Genomic DNA, 19,272 nt, shown 5'->3' with positions numbered 1-19,272 from the left:
GAAAGTCGGTTTAATGGACGGTCTGAGTGGACCCTGGAACACGTTCGCCAACCTCGCTACTCGTGGTTGAACCGATCACCGGTTGACATCTGAAACGCGGACTTTGGCGATTCGATGTCGACGAAAAGTGACCGTTAGGTGAGACAGCAGTGTCCGATCAACCTCGGAATAAGTGGAAATTTTATGAATAAAATTGTGAATACTAATTATTTCAAATCGCAAGATTCGCAAGATTAAAATACTCCCTTTATACAGAAAAAGCTCGTTGTAAAATTATTTTTTGATCGCAACTCTTCCGTGACTGGTTGTTTTTTTCTTCTGTAAACCAGGCCAGGCTGAAACGTTGTAATAAATATTGTAACGGACTGGGCGTTATGTAATAAATAATTGGGTTGGTAAAGAAAAAAAAAAAAAAAAAAAGGGTACTCAGAGCTCAAATTCGATAACATGACTGTTCTTACAATAATATCAGTGGACACGGCAACCTTATTTATTTTATGACATGTGAAAGCTCTTACAGATATTTTATCTACGATGATTACCAGAGATCATTGGAAAGGGGGACAAGACGATTGATTTTGACCTTTGTAACAATATTTCCTACTATAATGACCGTCCAAGACGAATTTTCTTCATTCGTTCAATCTACCATGGTGACGAATTTCAAAAGAAACAGTTCTAGACTAGAACGTTATTGCTTTGTGTAAGATTCAGGAGAAGAGTGAGGATGAGGGATGCGTGCAATGTACACGGCATGTATGTCACATCGGTTAAACTCCCATTCGTCAATCTCTGGGCGAAAGAGGAAACAAAAAAAAAAAATTCACAAAGAAACGAGACGAAGAAGAGAAAAGTGTCTCAGAGGATTCGTTCATTTTCCCGGGCGGGCGAAGGAGCGAAGGATGAAACGACACGAATTATAATGAAAGAAAAATATACACGCTGTGATAAGAGAAAGGGAATTGGAAATGTTGATAAAATAGTCTCTGCGAGGCAATATCACAGTCGACTAACGCGACTCGTTCCGGCATACTAAGCGGGAATCGGAAAGTGATTTTTAAAACATCCTGCAGAGAGAATAGGAGGACTCGGGCGAATATCCCGCGGCTTCAAGGCGGATCGAGAGACCGGCGGGAATTTTAACTAACAGCTACGCGTCGGCGAATCGAACGAACGTGAGGTTCGGTAAAATGACGGGGGAAATATTCCGGGAAATTGGAAAATTCAACCGGAAGCATCGAACGACGCTCGTCGCCAGTCAGTCAGCTCGATGTCTACGACCATTTTTACCGCTGCATCCAGCTGTCAACAGCCACGTTTCACCCTCGCTTGACAAAAGGAAAAAATCCTTTTCCCTTTTCACGTAGTGTCTCAAAGCGTCGCGACGCTCCTCGTTTTTCCTCCAATACTCACTCCTTGGCTAGACTAGAGCAAAACATCCGGCGAGAATCGGGTGATTGACCAGACTCGATACCCCAGGCTTTTCTCTCTCTCTCTCGCTTTGTGTCAAACTTTTCCCTCTTCCGGTAGTGACTCTGGGCTCGTACTATACGACACTCTGTGACACCCTTCAGCCGTTTACTCTCGCACACCAGGTTACAACTTCCCATTTATCTTTTTCCCGGTGGACGTGCTTCCGTCCGTTGTACAGTATTTGGGGGTGGTGTATATGTCAGACATCATCGGCGCTTCGGTTTTCAATAATTCTTACCGATTTGCTTCTTTGACTCACGTTGTAATAATTTAGGGTTGATGAAAAATAAATTGGAAAGAGTTTTATGTTGTACATCAAAATTTCTTATATTTCGTTTCAATTATTTATCACGATCTTATAACAATAGCCGACTAACGCGTTGTGTATTCGTTTATTCGTTTATTCCTCCATTCCATCATTCACTCATTAAATACGTAAATTGTCGGTCTGAAATTATGTAATGTTAAGATTGTAAACGTAAATCGTCTTTCTTTTGTTCAATTGATTCTCTGATTTTTTTTTATTCGCTTTTAAATACTCTCTCATATCAATTTTCGTATTTTTGGTAGAAGTTTCGTCGTCTTAATATTAAAATTTTTTTCCTTACAATCGCTTATCCTTTGGTATCTAGTAGCTCAGATTAGTCGACGTGATTATTGACGTGACGCTCGTTCAAAGCGTATATTTATGGTATTTCGTTTTCGAAGATACGTCGCTAAATTTAATGCACTGAGCAAAATTTCATTTGTTACAGTAACTAGAAAAATTGAGTAAAACAGGTATCGTTAAAAGAACTGTTCGAATATTGTTGGAATTACGAAAAACGAGGTACGCCTCGGATTTTGCGCTATCGTCGATCCTTTTTTGGTAATTGCAACGCAAAATTAGTTTCTGAGGTTTACTCTACTTCTTTAGTCAAACAAGGCTTTAACCTCAATTTATTGTCGCATAAGCTTTAAATTTTCGCAACAGTTGCAGGAAAATCTAATAACGGTGATCGTGATGAGAAAGCATAGTAACGAATACTAGACTTTCCGGTAACAGCTAGAAAACTAATTTTCATTTTGTACCTCGAACTGTATTTTTCTATTGTGGTAAAAAATAAAAATAGTTAAGGACTGAGCGTGAAGCGGAACTAAAAATGTCAGTGTGTATAATTTCACACTGATTCGATGATTGTTTAACAACTGTCTTGGTTTAACCGTTTTATGTAAGAAAAGTACGATAGTTTGTATCAAGGTTATCATCCACAATATACAATATAATTTTTGAAATTCCCCCCGCGTTTTTGTAAGGGATGTTAGGGAAGGGAGGGGGAGGGATTTTTTCAAGGGAAATTTTGTTCGACAGGGATGTTCTACGGAGGGGGGGGGGGACTTTACGCCGAGGATCTTATTGGAGATATTTTGACCGGCCTTCGTTATCAAAATCTGATTACTCAAAAAATACAGAAAAAATTTATACAGGACGAAAATTCAACACGTTACGCTCCGAAAGAGATATTTTGGAAGATAGAAAGAGAGGGATTTCTTCTTCGAAAGGACAGGAGGTTTGAATCTAGGAAGAGGGACACCACGTCACGGAAACTGCGAGTCAATTACCACCGAGTACTTTTTTTCATTTTATTCGGGGATATTTGAATCGTTACAACGTAATTGCAGGCGCTGAAATATACTGCCCGATATTTTCTCTGTGTAACACGAGATTCTTCAATAATTGTGAACACCCTTCGGAATTGGAGTGTCAAATTGTGTTCGAATACCCTGCGAATATTTTTCGCTAGTGATTCTCCGCTGTGCATGTCGATAAAATCTCTTCAGCTGGAATGACAGTAGAGGGACGTGAAACAATTCTAGTTACAAACATACCATCCAACGGGACATCCGATTACCGAGTTGCAAGTTTTTCAGGATTTCAACAACAGCGGTGGTTGATGGACGGTAGTTTTGTATTTTCCTTGTTCGCAGAAAAAAATTTTAAAAAACATCTCGCTCTTTTTTAACATCGCAATTTCAAGGCGACCGCACACGGAACGGTGTAAATATTTTAACCAACAAAAAATTGAACGGCCGAAGGGGAAACGGGATCAACCGGTTCTAAGGAAGAACAAAAGAAAACGAGAATAGGAGCTCAGCCAACCACATGACACACGCCGAAACGAGTTTCTCGACAAAATGCGAATCGCCCTCGAGCGATTCCGAAGCCGAAACCGACCAGGATCAAAAAAGGATATGAGAGTTTCGCCGAGCGCCTGACTGCGGATTAAAGAGTATCCGGGAAGAAATCAACGCTTGAACAAACTGGCCGAACGAATTTCGATCACTGTCTCGCTTCAGGCAATGATGCCTTCCATTTTCATTTCGCGCCTTGTCCTTGAGGACGGTGAAAATTGAAATAAAAAAAAAACGGGCCTCGTTTCTGCGTCTCAATTTGAATAACCTGCAGCGATTCGTCGCACAGTCGAAACTCTCTTCTTGGGGGGGAAGGGATGGAAGTGAATTTTGAACGGAGTTCCCGCAACTGGGTTAGCATTTGAATTTTGAGACGGTCGACGATACTCCGCAGGGGTTCGTCGACGAAACTTTTTGAGGGGGTTGAATCTACACTAGAAGACAGGTGCGAGACTCGATCCGCACCCTCGTAAAGTCGCTAACGTCTAGCGCTTCGCGTCACGTTCGGGGAACCAAAGTTCTTATCTTTAGTCCGATGTCCTCGAGTCACGGCTTATTTCATCCTCCCCCCGTTTATCGTATTTTTACGACACCAAGATTTAACATTTTTGCCCGTGTTTTGTTTTTTTATCGTATTTCGTTTTCTTCTTCTTATTTTAAAAATCGTCCTGGTGAATTTGTTAGCCTTCGGGTGGTCCTTAAAAAGGTCATTTTTGAATTTCGACCGGAGATTCCATTCAACCCTTTCAGAGGCACATCAAATCTACCGAACGGATTCAGATGAAATTTGGCATAGGGGAGTTTTTTGTGTCGCTGATTAGGAATCCGAACTCAAAATGTTTAAGTTTAAAGTGGCGGATCCAACGTGGTGAACCAAAATCCCAAGTCACTTGATATTGCCACTTTGGATCCACCATTTTGAATTTCGTAATTTCGAGTTCAGATTCGTGATCAGTCACCTCGAAAACCCATGATTACCGAGTTTTATCGATTTCAAATGACTTTTTGGATTCCACTCCGTCATGTCGCATCTGCCATTTTGAATTTTGAATTTCTAAGTTCATATTCGTAATCAGCGACCCAAAAAATTCTCCTACGCCAAAATCCATCTAAATCCGTTAAATGGATTTGATGTGCCCCCGAAAGGGTTGAATGGAATTTACCCTTTATGGGACACGGGTCAGAGTTGAGATAAAAATCTGTAAAAATTAGGAAATTGTTTTCAAATTACCTGGAGCATATTTGGGGGCGAGTCGGTTTAAATTTAGAAATGACGTTTTTAGGACCATCCTAACGAGCCTGTTAACCACGAGCCTGAACTCGATCACAATTTCTTGCCACACGAATTCAAAACGGTAGAATCAACTCTGCAGAAAAAACTTGTGCAAACATTTTGAAAATTCATTGATTTCTATTAGAACTAGTAATATCCTGCAGATTCTTGGTGTCGGAACGTCGAAAGCTGCTTTATTTCCATACGTATTGAAAAGTGGTTTCACGTCGAAATCTGCTAAATACACGAACAGTTTGTAAGATTTTTCACTGATCATTAAACGAGTGTCCCACAAGCCAATTAAGCGTCACAGTTATTTCACGATGTAACAAAAATGGACTTTTGTTCCTCCGTAATGATGTCCCATGACGCTGTCACGCGCAGAGTTGAATTGTTCCGCGTGGAAAGCCGCCCTGAGCGTGCTCAATGCACCGGGGTCAATAATCGTTTTTGACGGTTAACGGCGGCGTGGTTTTCACCCGAGTCCTTTATCGGCCACTAAACTCTATCTGATTACGGCTGCGTGAATGCCCGTCATCGGGCAGAGTGAATAAGCGAGGAAAATTGGGGGCTTGGTGGACGGCTGAACCGATCGAGCCCGGACTCGACAAAATTCTCGCGATGTGATACGCGGCGTGTTTTACGCGAGATTTTAAAGCTCGCGAGTCTTCGAGCCTCGGAGAAGCAACCGCGTAAAAAAGCAAACACCCGGGCATGGAATTCGCTATTTCCTAAGGAATCCTAGGGCGATGGGTTCACGGTGGCTACGCTGCGCATCACGTACGAAACTTATTGTTAGGTATATAGACCGATTATTCCGCACTCGACGCTGCGGCCGCGACGCACGTGCCCCGATACAATCGATACTTCTTCTCCTACCGAGGCTGCTGCGGCAAAGAGCTTTTTCCTCTCCCTCTCCTAACTCCCTCCCATACTCGATATTCCCTTGACCCGGGACTAGGTGAGCTAGTTAAACCCCGTTTTTTGTCATTGGTTATGAGATTGCGGGAATCGTGTGCGAGCTTGAAGGGGGTGGGGGGTACAGCTTGGATGGTCTAAAATCATACCTGTTTTGAGGAGTTTTGTTTTTTTTTTTCCCCAAAGAAAATGAAAACACTCGAAGCAATTTGAGTTTGGCCGAGTCTCGCTTCACAGTCACGAGTCATTCTTCCTCTCTCTTATCTAACAGAGTCACCATTTCACTCGACCTGACTATCGCCTTCTAATCCACGAACTCTGATCATGGACTCTGCTTTCTGCACTCACTCAGGCTTCGTTCTTGAACTGAAATTGTTTTAACTTCTCGGTTTCGTTGAAAATAAAAAAAAAATTCCACCCCCTTGTGAATCTAAACACAATAGTTGAAACAAAAAAGAAAAAAGAAAAAAATGGCAGAAAACATAGAAGACGATGAATAAACAAACGCGAACACGATGAAGCCGTAATCTAAATCGCTGTTATCAAAAACCTTCGCCTTTCATGGAAAGGGTTTCATCAATTTCCGCCCTTTCTTCCGACTTGTTTTCTTCCCCTCCCCTCCCTTATTCTTCGCTTTTACGGCTTCTGTTCTTATACATCGACGACAGCTTTGTGATCGGGCACGGCAGTCCTCACGTATCTGGAAATTGAAAAGTGGACGAAATTCTCGAGTCAAAAGTGTCGGGTGGAGGGGGTAACAAGGGTCCTGGGATCGGACGATTGTATGGGTCCTTTGAAAGAATGAAAGGGGAAAATACCCCCTTTCATATCATTAGGAGGACGAAAAGGGACCGAAGTGGGAACCCGGTGTGTGTGTACAGCGTGATTTCGAGGACTCTTTTGAGGCCTCTGATCTTTCGACAAAAGCTTTTGCGGATACTTTTATTATTCTTTCAGATCGCAGAAGATGAACCCTTGGATGTAGGTACCTATACATTTTCCAAGTTTATTCATCGCTGGCTACGGAATTCTGGAATGGAAAAACTGTCGGGAAAATAAAAGAAAACGAAAGTATATCCCTTCACCAACCCGCAAACCACAGATTCGAGAACTTTTCAGTCTCGAGAGTTACCCGGAGTTTTCTTCTCTTCTACCGGAAAGAGCTTCGAGACGTAAAACGTAAAGTAGCAAACCCAACTTTTCTACCGTAAATGTTGGTAACTATCTTGGTAGGCGAATCTTTCCTTAAGAACAAACCAAAACCGCAACTAAAATATAGACAACGAATTTTTTAAACCGTAACGTACGATTCGTATGTACGAAATAATTTAGTTCGTTTTAAATATTCAGTTATAACAGAACCAATGTGATGGTTCGCTTCCTCTCACGAGGAATCAAGTCATCTAAAGCAGTTTTTTCAAGTTTCCTGGTTGACCAAAAAATTTTAAATAATGCAGTTTCCGAATTGAACGTGAACGTGATTTCAAACCCGATATGATTCGAAAAAACCAAACCAGGCTAAAGCTGCTCTTTGCTTTTCGAGGATGCCTAAAAATTGTTTGCAAAGGCTTTTTAAAAGACCACCAGCCAGTCTCGTTCGGTTCGAAGCCGGCTCGTGTAGCCGAGGATTTCCATTAACCACTTAACTATAATTATCCCAGCGAAAGCGAACGTTGGTGCCAAAGTGACGCCGAGCGAAAAGCTTAACCGCAGCTTTCGAGCAGCCAGGGTGTCCAAAATCACTGGTTTAGCCGTTAAAAGCAGGCCGAAAAATAGCGGGAAAATTTATGCCAGACCGTCGAAGGAGGTTTAATTAACGAAGGCTGCTTTTGACGTGTGCGGTGCATTCGATTAACGAGGTTTACCGAACGTCAAGGTGCGGGGGGAGAGAAAAAAAATGACGCCAAACTCGACAGGGCCTGTAAGAAAAAGATTACATCGACAGCCGACAACACGGGCCTAAATGTCAAGAATTTTTTTAACGTTTTTCTCATTCTAATGGCTACTATCCTTTATTTCACGAGTCGTGAGGTCAGAAACGTCCGGATTTTCTTTCCTTAACATCTCATTTTTATACGAAACAATAGAAAAAAAGAAACGTTCATTTTGTATTTTTTGTGTACAAGCTTCTGATTCGGATATATTGATTTTATTAAAAACCTCATGCGATACGATAAAATGAATAACGAATTCGTAATGAGTGTTACCGAATTAGTAAAAAAATAGTCAACACCATTTTAGAAAATAAAAATTGTGTCGGCTTGTGTAATCGGACGGGGTTCAAGTCCTTCGAATAAATATTATTGACAAGAAGTCTCGTCAAAAGTTTGCGCGAATTTACGTCAATGAAACGTCGACGCTGCGAGTGACAAAACTCTCGTTTTTTGCGATCGCTAGTGCTTTTTTGTTTTCTTTTTTTTCTTTTTTTCGCGACCAACTTTTCATCAAGACAAAAGCGAGAGTGAGATGGCGGGAGAGAGGCGAGGAAAATTCACCGACTGTTATCACGTAACGCAGACTTTCTATTTACGAACATCCTCGCCCTCGTCGCGTCTCTTGCGTAAAGAATTTTGCCGGAATTTATATTCATCCTCTGGTGTAAGTGAAAGTTATTGCCGAGGTTGATTACGCCTGGCACTAACTGAATTGAAATTCTACCTCATATTCCATTTCCACATCTGGCAAAACGCCACTCGCCGAGTTTTTCACTTAACTTTAGTCACTGCGCGGGGCTATCGCGTCTTTGAAAAACTTGAATCTCCGCTTTTTAACGCTAGTTTAAATCCACGAATCTACCATTTCGCACAGAGATCACATATCCGCATTTTGCGTCCCACCGCTGTCACCAATTATCGGTAAATTATTTGCGAGCGATCTCGAGAACAGCTGTGACTCAAATTCAGGTCTCGTCTCTGCATCTCCGAAGCAATGCCAAGGAGACCAGTATTATTGTTTTATTCAGAATTGATTATCTTGATCTAATTTAAGTCCGGGCCGAGAGAAAAAAAAATGTCTCGGAGCCGGTTTAAAAGAGAGTGAAAAATGTATTAGTAAATCGATTCGTTAAATGAAGCGAATTTTCATTACCTGACGTTGTGATATCGATTTATTAAGCCGTTGTTTATCCCTTGTATTTGTCTTTGATTATTAATGCTCCATCTTGTTGTTTACGAATTTTCTCTGCTTAATTAACCAGGATGCATCTTGACACGAATTTAAGTTAAGCGTAAATAGCCTTGGCTGGTGCTCGGATGATTAACCGATGAGAAGTTTCCGCGCTCGTTGTTGTTGTTGTTATTGAAAATAAGGATCCAATTTATGTTTAATGAGATTCAACCAGAGATGTTCGTATTTGAAACTAAACTATTGCAGTCAGGCTTCAGGCTTGCATTTCTCCACGTCACTATAAATGTCAGCTGCGATGCAAACTTCACTCGTAAACGGCGATCGCTCTTCGCCCTTTGACATCCATTCTAGTGACGAACTTTGAGCAAACTCGCAATTTTGAGCGAACCACGCGACAGAGAAACGAACAAGTCTATTTAAGCCGCGCCGAAGCTTCGATTGCTGGTCCAGCAGATTTCAGAAACAAAATCACTGATCAGTAGAATTCTGGATCAGCTTGAATCTGGGGAAAAAGCACAATCATTTTTCACAGTTTTCATTTTAGATCGGAATTGTTTCTTGAGAGAATTTTGTACTTATTTATAAAAAGACAGAATTATAAAAGAAAGAAAATGTCTATCTTTTTCATAACTACAAATTTGTACATTTCTTTCGGCAAATGTTTTTTCAGTCTATCCTATAGAAATGTGCAAGTCATCTTGCATAGCTTGTTTTTGTTTTTGTTTTTTTTTTTTTACAAATTCACACGTTTCACAGAAAGCGAAGAATTTTGGGCCAAGAATAATTGCCTAGAAATTTGTGCGAAAAGATATAGCATCCAAGGTTTCAAGTTATCTATTGAAATTTATCTTAGCTTTCAGATGTTTCGTCACAGTTACCAGATTCTTGTACATAATCTCAAAGGCTGATTCTCCCGGCTTCGTTCATCGTTGTATAATGATTAGTCAGTACAAAGACCCTTTATTAATTATCGGATTAGCGAAGTTGTAGCCACTTTATATCGAAGTAAATAACCAAAGCTCATTAAAAGTCCTCAGCTGATTCCGTTGACGTTGAAATTTTGCTTCCTCGCAAAATAATAAGCAACGATATTCTTGAAAAGCCGGTTCGTCATCAAAGCATCTCGTGAACTATTATAGAAGGAATGATTTCCGTGCCGGATATCCACGTGACAGACAAACACGACGAATGAATAATCTTCACGCCCAGTTTCATTTCCGTTGTGTCGAATGAACCGCTGAAGATCAGGGGCTGATATTTCCGCGTAATAAGAGCCGGTGAACCACCCCCACCCCCTAAATTTTCAACCATTGTGTACGTTCATCCCTGAAATAACACAGGGATCTCGACAGCGGCCGCGTCTTTCAACCGCAACGGGGTTATCAAGTCGACGTGATTCTAATAATTAACGACGCGTGAGCTGTGGGTATAAAATGTCCGCAAGGTCGAAAGTTCAAAAGACACGGTGCCGCCGGGTCTTCCTGTGGGAAACGAGTTCCCTCTTGAACACGGCATTGTCAACGGCGCGTCTCGGTACCGGAAGCTTCATTGTGGCACGTGCCGCGGTCCGATCTCGCTTCCGGTTTTCGTTCCCCACCCTTGCCAGTCACCGGGATGGGAATTAGAAACAGGGTGATATTCTATAAGGCGTTCGAAATTAGAGGTCCGAGAGGTACTCTCGAAGGTCGCTTACCATTGGCTGGGGGATTGAATTTCGGTTGGAATCGAGAGAGACATTCTCGCGGGCGAGAATCGTAGCCATGGAAACGCGCGTCTCGCCGTGTCTCGTTTCTCGGATGGATCAACACACCCCGGGGGAAGGAAAACAGACGTATATAAATATAATTTATTCGAAACGTTGCGAAAGCGCGATCAACAAACAATTGGGCGTGTGATTAATATCGTGTCTCGATCCATCGTCGAACGAGATATTTTACCCAGATTCTTCGGTCTGCTCTCACTGTCCGTTTACCCTATAAAAGATGAAGAATGAATTCACCTTTTTCTGCATAATACTAACGGAGAAAGCGAGAATGTCTTTAGACCCTAGGATGAAATATTTTCCAAATGTTTTCCGTCCTCGAAGAGAATGGCGAGTAGACGGCAGTCCAAATTTGGTAGATGGTGAGAGGGATGAACGGATGTTTTCTCTTGGGTTTGTTCTTTTTTTTTTTCCTCTTTGCACGTCCTTTTTTCCACCTATACATGGAGCGTGATTTATAGAAGGAGTTTGCCGGTTCTTCTCTTCCTCTCTCTCTCTCTTTCTCTCTCCTTTTCGACGTTTTCTTCTCCACGTCAAAACTTCCCGTATGCGTCTCATCGCCAGACTCTTGAATGGGTATATTTCCAGCAACGGTTAAGTGCCCCCGAAGGTCGTTAGATTCAAGAATGTTCCACTTGTGTCTGTTTCTCTCTCTCTCTCTGTCTTTTACAACTTTCAATCTCTTTCAAACAATGCTCAGAATCGCTCACATCATCGAGAATACAACAAAGTCCCTCGAAAGGCACTGAAACATGTAAAATTCCTCTAACGTACATTCAAGAAATGGGTACAGATAGTGATCATTGGCCTGAGGTTTATGGGTAGAGAGAAAATTGAAAAAAAACCATATGAAAAAGTAATCGAGAACACGGACCTTGGTATAACGGTTGTTCTATAATGGCTATTGCGTAATCTCCGGAGGTTAGAATGTCGGCCAGTCTAACGAGCACATTGTGGCCACAATGAGGCTGGCAGAGTATAAACGGTACGATGCATACTTGTTGCTTAAAATGCGGTTACAACCATATTCAGAATGGCGAACCACCTCGACGGTTCGTTGCCCATTTTATCCGCGGCTACATGAAAAGCACATTGAGATTTCTCGACCTGTTATCCCGCAGGCATATCTTTCAACCGACGTTGTAAAGCCGAGTTGAAAGTCACAAGCTGTTCATTAGTTGTTTTTGTTTAAAAAACCAAAAAAAAAAACTAGTCAAACGGTCAGAACAAGTTCGATTGCTTATTGTTAGAAGAGAGAATTGGATCGGGAACTCTAACAGTCTATCGAACTTTAAAATATCAAACGAGATGAATTTTTCACTACAATACGAAATGTGAAGTGTGTTCAAAAAATTAGGAGAATTTTGTAATTTTGCGTGTTGCATTAATTCTCTGATTCATTTTCGAAATCGTCGATTCTATCAAAACAGATGTAACCTTTTTGACAGCTGACAAAAGACTAAATATCCAATACGGCTAACACAGTACAGCAACTTTTCAGACAAGCTTACGAACATAACAATGAAAAAATTGCGCGAACCAGACTAATGCAACACGCATAATTACAAAATTCTTGTTGTTTTTTTAACACACATCGCGGATGTGGTACCGATGAATCAGGACACTCACGAATCCACAGAAGTAAGTGTTCCAGTCTTGAACTTGTTGGCCACCCGTCCCTAATCAACGAACCAGGAATCCCACGTCGACGACTAATTCCTACCGTTGCACTCCACGGTGAAAAGACAGCAGGAAGCTGAGGAAGTCACAAGCGACCGTCGGCAGTGAAACGGAGTCGTTGAGAGAGGAGAGTCATTTAGAGTAACTGCATTCACGGGTGGCCTGACCTTAATAATGGCTATTGCATTTCTCGAGGAATGCGATTGCCACTGCGGTAGCAGCAGCTTTTGTTTTTCACGCTTGTCACAGTCACGTCGTCATCGGATATCTCAGTCCGGAGCCTTGCTTCGCCGACCGAGTTCCAGGCTAGCGATGCTTCGAGTTCCCTTCAGCTCTCAGTCTCTCTTTTCGTCGTCGTCTCCTCTCTTCTTCTTCTTCTTCGGAGAGACCTTTCGCGCACCGTTTCATTTTAATAAAGCTTTCAACTTATTTGACAGCGCGTCCCGTCCTCCCTCCCACTCTGCTTTTCCCTTTGGCCATTTCACGTGGCAATTCTCCCCACCGCGACGGTTCAGACGTTCATTTACCCTGCGCAGACTGTCAGAAGTAATGTTGCCAAAATAATTTTCCATCTCGAGGATTCTCGCCTGCAGGCTATCCTTGTTCCCTCTGTATATGTATGTATATATTATCACAGCCTTGTGCTTCCATCCTCGAGACGTTGGGCCTCCTTGTTTTTCCAAGACCAAGAAATTTAGATAACCCTACTCGCATTTGCATCTTAATCGCAACCCCCAAGCCTTCTCATTCCGTTCCAACTCTCATCCCCCAGAGTTCCAATGACGCGGTGAAACTTTCCAACAAAATTCTGAACACCCCGGGCGTATTTCCGGCTATACGGATACCCGTCATTCACTTCGGCAAACTGACCATCGTCCCGAGATTTCACCGCGGCTCCAGGCCGTTCCAGAGTTCAGATTAGCCGCTCGTTCTGCTCACCGATTACTCGGGGTATCGCAAGTTTTGATCAAATGCAACCTGACCGACCATCTTTGACCGATTAACCTCGAGCGGTGCGCTGAGGTTCAACAGAATCTCACCAACTAGCTACGGTACTTCCGTCTTACAGCTTCTCCCGACCTGCAATGCCGGATAATTCTACCGGCCTACTCACTGCCCCGAGTGGCTTGATGTTACTTCAGGCAACTTCGTTCCCTGCCATTCGCCGGTTCGAATCAACGAAGAGGGAGTCAGGGAGTCCATTGCAATCTTAGTGATCAGGAATTCGTCTTTTGAGGTCTCACAAGTATAACGAACAATATTATTATACTATGACCATATACACACTGGAAATAAAAAGTCTTTTGCTGATCTGTCTGTTCAACTGTGCAATCAAAGTCTCAAAATTTAACAATTATTCAAGAAAATAAGTCACACAGTTTATGTTCAGCGGTGTTTTTGGGTTCTTTAAAAAGACACCTTCAAATCCCGTCAACTTTTAACATCGCTTTTCAAACTTCTGTTTGATTTTAACCTCGCACGATTTGGTAATACCGTGATTTGGGAATTCCGATGATGATTCAGAATCCCGAGTGAGAAATCCATCTACTATCGGCTGAATCTCTCTCTCTCTCTCTCTCTCTGTCTTACTCTTTCGACTAGAGATTTACACCAAAGTTAAACTTTTCTGCGAGTCCTTAGAAAGTTTGGCACGTGTGGATGAGGATCGAGGGTGGCGTCGAAGAGAGGTGAGGTGGGCCGGAAAACGAGATTTGTTCGAACGCTGGGTGTAATTGGGGTAAGCATTTCTACCCTCCTTGGAGAGGACTTGTGCTAGGGGTAAGGGATCGAGGTGAGAAAAAAGGGTACGCGAGTCGATGAAGGAATCGAGTCGGCGCGAACAAATTCTCATTTTGTAGTCTGCTGGGGAAAATTTGGGTTATATTAGTCTCGATAGACAAATGATGTTCGTTTGTCGAATCCAGGCCAACCCCCAACGGTCCCCTTATTTCCTTCCACTCTTCATCCAACCCTTTCACCTTCCACGACTCTCCGTACCTCGTTGCTGACGGGCCATTGTTTCTTTCCGCCGACGCCGGGTAGTTACTGTACTTTCAACATCAAACGACATTCCGACGTTATAATTACTGCACTGTACGACGAGGGGCAAGAATTAACGAGAGCGACCGGGTGGCCACTCCGTTCCACGGGGCTTTGCTTTTGCCGTTACCTGGTAATTGCTCCCCCGGTGCTCGATCGCCCTCCTCATCTCCTGCCATACTCTGGGCACTTACGGCTCTCCGCGGATGTCAAAAATCACCCAAGTTTCATTCAACAACTATTAATCAGCGTGTTGTCGCCTGCCTCGCGACATCGCTTGAAATGCTCCGTTTGGCACATTCCCGTTGCGAATTAATCAGGTGCAGTTTTTATACGAAACGAAAAAAAAAAAAAAAACTTCCACGTATCCAGGAGTGATTTAACCAATCCATTGCTATATTTTTTAAATACACGGCGTACATGTTCGAAGCAATTTTATGTTCGCACAAGTGATCATTAATTTCTTTGCATCGAAAAATGAATTGGTGTGAACGACTCAGGATCACGGCAACTGAGTAGATTTTTAGAGAGGTAAAATATGATTCTAAGGAAAAGCTGATCGCTGAATAATTTCGACTTTAAAAAATTCTCGCTGAGCTTGAACACGGTTTGTTTTTCCATTTATATCGAGATACCTCTTAATTTTTTGACAAACATCCGTGAAAAATGGAAATGTAGAAGGGAACAGAGACCGAAGAAATTTGTCGTTTCCCGAATCTGAAAGTGACTTTTGGGTCGTTGGCGGGCGAGTCAGGTTTGTAGGCGCAATAATTACGGAATCCGTTTGCGAGGGTAGAATTCATCTTCACACCGCGTGTAGAAGACGTTGGTAAGCTTTGTCAAAGCTCTGAATGTTGAATAATTAATTCTGAAACGTCGTTTTTCATTTCGTATAATTTTAATACCGGGCCGAATGAAATGTCCATGTTTTACGCAACCCTCTTCACCCCCTCCATCCACCCCCAAGCAATAAAAGCCTCGAGGGGGCGTGGAAACTTGACGATTTGAAAATTAAGAAACGGTCACGTCTCGGTTTAAAATCTCTCGTTCGCGTGTCTCGCCACGCGTTCCCCTCAATGAATCCCCACCACCCCCCACCCCACTCTTTCGACCCCTCATCTCCCCAAGAGCAGGGAATTAAATCTCGATTCTCACAATGCCGGGGATAAATATACGGGGTTGGGTTCCAAACCTCTGGGGCACAAGAAAGTACACCGAAACAAAATAGTCGTATTTATATACACAGAGGCAGCTGAGAAAGCGAGCTTATTATTTCGGCTCGCTGTTTGTATTTGAAAAGGAATGAAAAAAAAAATAAAATCAAAAACAACACGATACCGCAGAAGAAGACGAAGAAAAAGTGAAACAAGCAGAAGGACCAGGGAATAGAGAAAAAGAATACGTCGACTCAATACCGCGGTAATAGTGACCGAAGATCGAAAATGTGCTGCTGGTACAGGTTTCGATTTCGGCGAACGTCGGGATGCGCAAAATATTGCGAAAGAGGCGGGCCTTTCAATCCGCCGCGGTTCAGCCGCCTCCGCCTTCCGCCGTTCTTGACTTATCGGTTGCGGTAGCGGCAAAAAGCTGGCTGCATTTTTTGCCACCGGTGATCCTCCGGCATCGAAGTTTCTTCTCTCTTTCACCGCAAAGTGGAGGGGTGCCGTTTCCCTTAACTTTTTTGGTTTTTCCGTAGAGTTTTCATCCATGTGCCATTGCGGGTGATTGGCGCTATTTATTATTATTATTGTTAATATTATTATTGTCGTTTAAAATTTATTCATTCCTTTTTCTTCCGTTTTTCTGGCCGTTATTGCAGCCAAGGTTTTAGACGCGTGCGTGGCAATTTCTGTGCATCGCACGGATTCTCCACCACACGAGCTTGATACTTTTTATCGCAAACGTTCGCTCCTAATTGTATCACTTTACTCCGAGCTCTGAATTCGGGTTTGATAAACGGCAATCGGCGCTGAGATAACCCGGCAAACTAGCGGATATTAATTACCTTGTATTCTGTACGCATTTATCCACGTGAAATTTGATTTACATCCAACGGCGGAGGGGTTGGTAATCAGATCGTGTGTTTCTTTCAACCGTTCAGTTATTCAATGATTACTTTCTTTCAATGCCAAAAGTCTGGTCGTCGGTGAATAGAAACAAAAAAAAAAAAAAAAAAACCAAGTTCATTGTATAAAACATTCGTTTTAATTTTCTTTTACAATATCAGAATACGATTTATTTATTGTTCGAAAAAAATCTAAAAATATGAGATTAAATTGCGTCTCACTTGAAGGAAACGAGCGGTATAGATTATATTACGAATACCTTCCGGGGATCGCTATTGAAGCAAATATTTTTTTTAACATTATTCACAAAACCGAGTGCACGGAATAAGCGAAAGCTGAGCCTTCGCCGATATATCGCAGCTCTGATTTCGCCGGGAGCGGAAGATCCGGGTAATAAGTCATCAGAGGTTCGAGTCGGTAGGAAGAGGGGATAATCGGTCATCCAGTCAATTAGACAGAAGATCCGCGGATTCGGTGAAACACCGCCGTCGTTGCAAATAATTATGGGGCATTGTCATCGAGTCGTTTCAAGTCCGTTAATCTCGACTTCTGTATAGCCGCGTGTAATTGCGGCCGCAGTGGTTCGAAACGATTTTCAACAATTTTCTTCCCCGTTTTTTATGCCGTTTTCCGTAACTTTTTTTTTTTTTTATGCAATCGTACGATTCGCTCGGTGCTGCAAGTATTAAACGCTGAACCGTCCAGCAACGGAGAGATAAATTTATCGTAATAAATTGTACGAAACACGGTTCCGAGATTATTAATAAAGCTGTTTATTATAATAATAAAGCAATGTATAATACTTACCGTTTAATCTGTCATCTCCCGCTGGATAAAGCTTGGCATATTATACTAAGCATCTTTGTCATTACCACAAAGTATATTCTTTACTCACTTTATTTCCCACTAATTTTCCCCTGTTTTTTAAATTCATTTATTTATTCGTTCTACTTTATTTCCTTTAATTTTATTTAGCACACTTGACAACGATAAGCTAATGAATCATTCATTCAACCTTTCATCACTCCAGCTGTTGATCATTATCACCCTTATTTTACACTCACTATTCATTGGTTAAAATATTTTGTTATAAATCCGTTTTTCCCTCTTCGATGAAAATTCCGCTATCGTGTTTTTCTTTAACAACTTGGAAAATTTCAGTTCAAAATATGTTTCCAGCATCTACAGCTTGAGCTGGATCATATTTCTATAGCGAAACGGTTATCTCGCAAGCTCTTGATAGTTTCTCATGTTACCAAAGGTTTTCTCACGAGGTCAGAATTCGCACACTGTGAAATATTTATCCTAGAATTTTCGCTTCGCTATTGACAACTGTTGTAACTTCTCACTCCTCAATCCTCAGTTTTCCCTATTCAATTGACGAAGAAGCTTCGTCCTACACCGGTTGCCGAAATTTCGTGACCGAAAGCTCGATCCACGATGTTGGTAAACGGGGCGATAACTCTGGCTCGAAACAGCCGTCTCATGTTTGTTTCGACGTTCTCAAGTTTCGTCGCGGAAGCATAAAACCGCGTTTTGCATTTTGAGCGATCACCTCAGAGTCGCCGTGACGCGTTAAAGCGCAGCACATCGAATCAAACTAAACGATTACCAATTGACCCGCTGCACTCTTGGCTCCGCAACCACATCGCAAAGTAACACCTGGAGTCCAAAATCCCGTCAACTCGTCTATCCTTCGTCCGTAAGATGACGAAGTAAGGGATGAAGATAACGACACTCGAACATTGGTTGTCACCACGATTTTTTCACCGATTTCTGAACCGCCGTCTGATCAATTATTTTCCTCGAGCTTTGAGACGCGATTCGGAGCAAGACTGATCAGTCTGTCGAATAAAAAACCGCACCACTCTCCGATTCGCGTTTTTCGCACGGAAATCCGACGTAGAACTCGCGGGGCACGCGGACCGACTACGAAACCCGCGCCCGATGCTCTCGGGATGAACTTGGACACGGGAATGAACTGGAGCGCCTGCTGTCGCCAGAGAGGGGCGAAGACTCGACTCGACTCGACTCGACTCGACTCGGTTGCGCGGGTCGATCGCACGGGTTACACTTCGCCGAGACGCGGTCCAGGGATGCTGCGACTCGTCATCAGAGCGCGCAACCTTAGCCATGTTCGCCGCCTACTTTGGTTACCGGATTTCGAACCCATCCTCGAATTGCCCTGATCCAGACGCGGGGCTTCCGAAAAAGCCGACAAACGTGGAGCAGCGAAGCCCCGTGCGGAGGGGAGCTCAAACCTGGAAAATAAAATGATGGGACTTGATGGATTTTTCAGGTTTCATCCACTCTCAAAAGATCGGTTAGAGTGCTTTCGCGATTTGGCGAACGCGAGGTTTTCTTTTGGATACCGAAAGCTGCTGTCTTTAAAGTTGGTAATCTAGCCTTGCTATGAGGGAGCCCAAAGAGCTTTGCTTTTATCGAATCACCCCGCGCAAGCTCAGCGCAGCTGGTCGACCGTCCTACCAACCAGACTAAAGGATACCGCCAAGCTATCGATTCGGGCCTGCCAACTGAGGGGATTGTCGATTCGGTTATTTCCAACACGCCTAGGGAATTCCGCAGTTATCGTGGTGCTGGCGCCGCAACGCGCAGTTTTCAAAACCGCTGAATGGAAACTTCTGACATTACGTTGGGATAAACTACTCGATGACTTGATCGACTATGCCAGGAAGTGTCTTGAATTTTCTTAAGCTCTGGTTTCACTCGTTACTGTTAAATTTAAAATCTTCAAATCTAGT

General features: G+C 42.7%; 1 protein-coding gene and 1 long non-coding RNA gene across 2 annotated transcripts in view; one reads left to right on the top strand and one right to left on the bottom strand.

Annotated features, from left to right (window-relative positions):
• The window catches only part of LOC124177562 (neuroligin-4, X-linked), a 252,640-nt gene extending 234,176 nt beyond the window's left edge, over window positions 1–18,464 (bottom strand). The window contains exon 1 of the mRNA XM_046560061.1: window positions 17,318–18,464. The gene's annotated coding sequence lies outside the window, so the exon portion shown is untranslated. The remainder of the gene's footprint in view (window positions 1–17,317) is intronic.
• LOC124177563 lies at window positions 2,367–11,455 on the top strand. The gene is made up of 3 exons (XR_006869633.1): window positions 2,367–2,625; window positions 4,019–4,021; window positions 11,444–11,455. It is a non-coding gene; the product is annotated as an uncharacterized LOC124177563 (long non-coding RNA).
• Window positions 18,465–19,272: the final 808 nt, after the last annotated feature.

The sequence above is a fragment of the Neodiprion fabricii genome, chromosome 3, assembly GCF_021155785.1.
Source record: "Neodiprion fabricii isolate iyNeoFabr1 chromosome 3, iyNeoFabr1.1, whole genome shotgun sequence".
NCBI lineage: Eukaryota > Metazoa > Arthropoda > Insecta > Hymenoptera > Diprionidae > Neodiprion > Neodiprion fabricii.
This window is presented reverse-complemented; position numbering and strand designations above follow the sequence as displayed.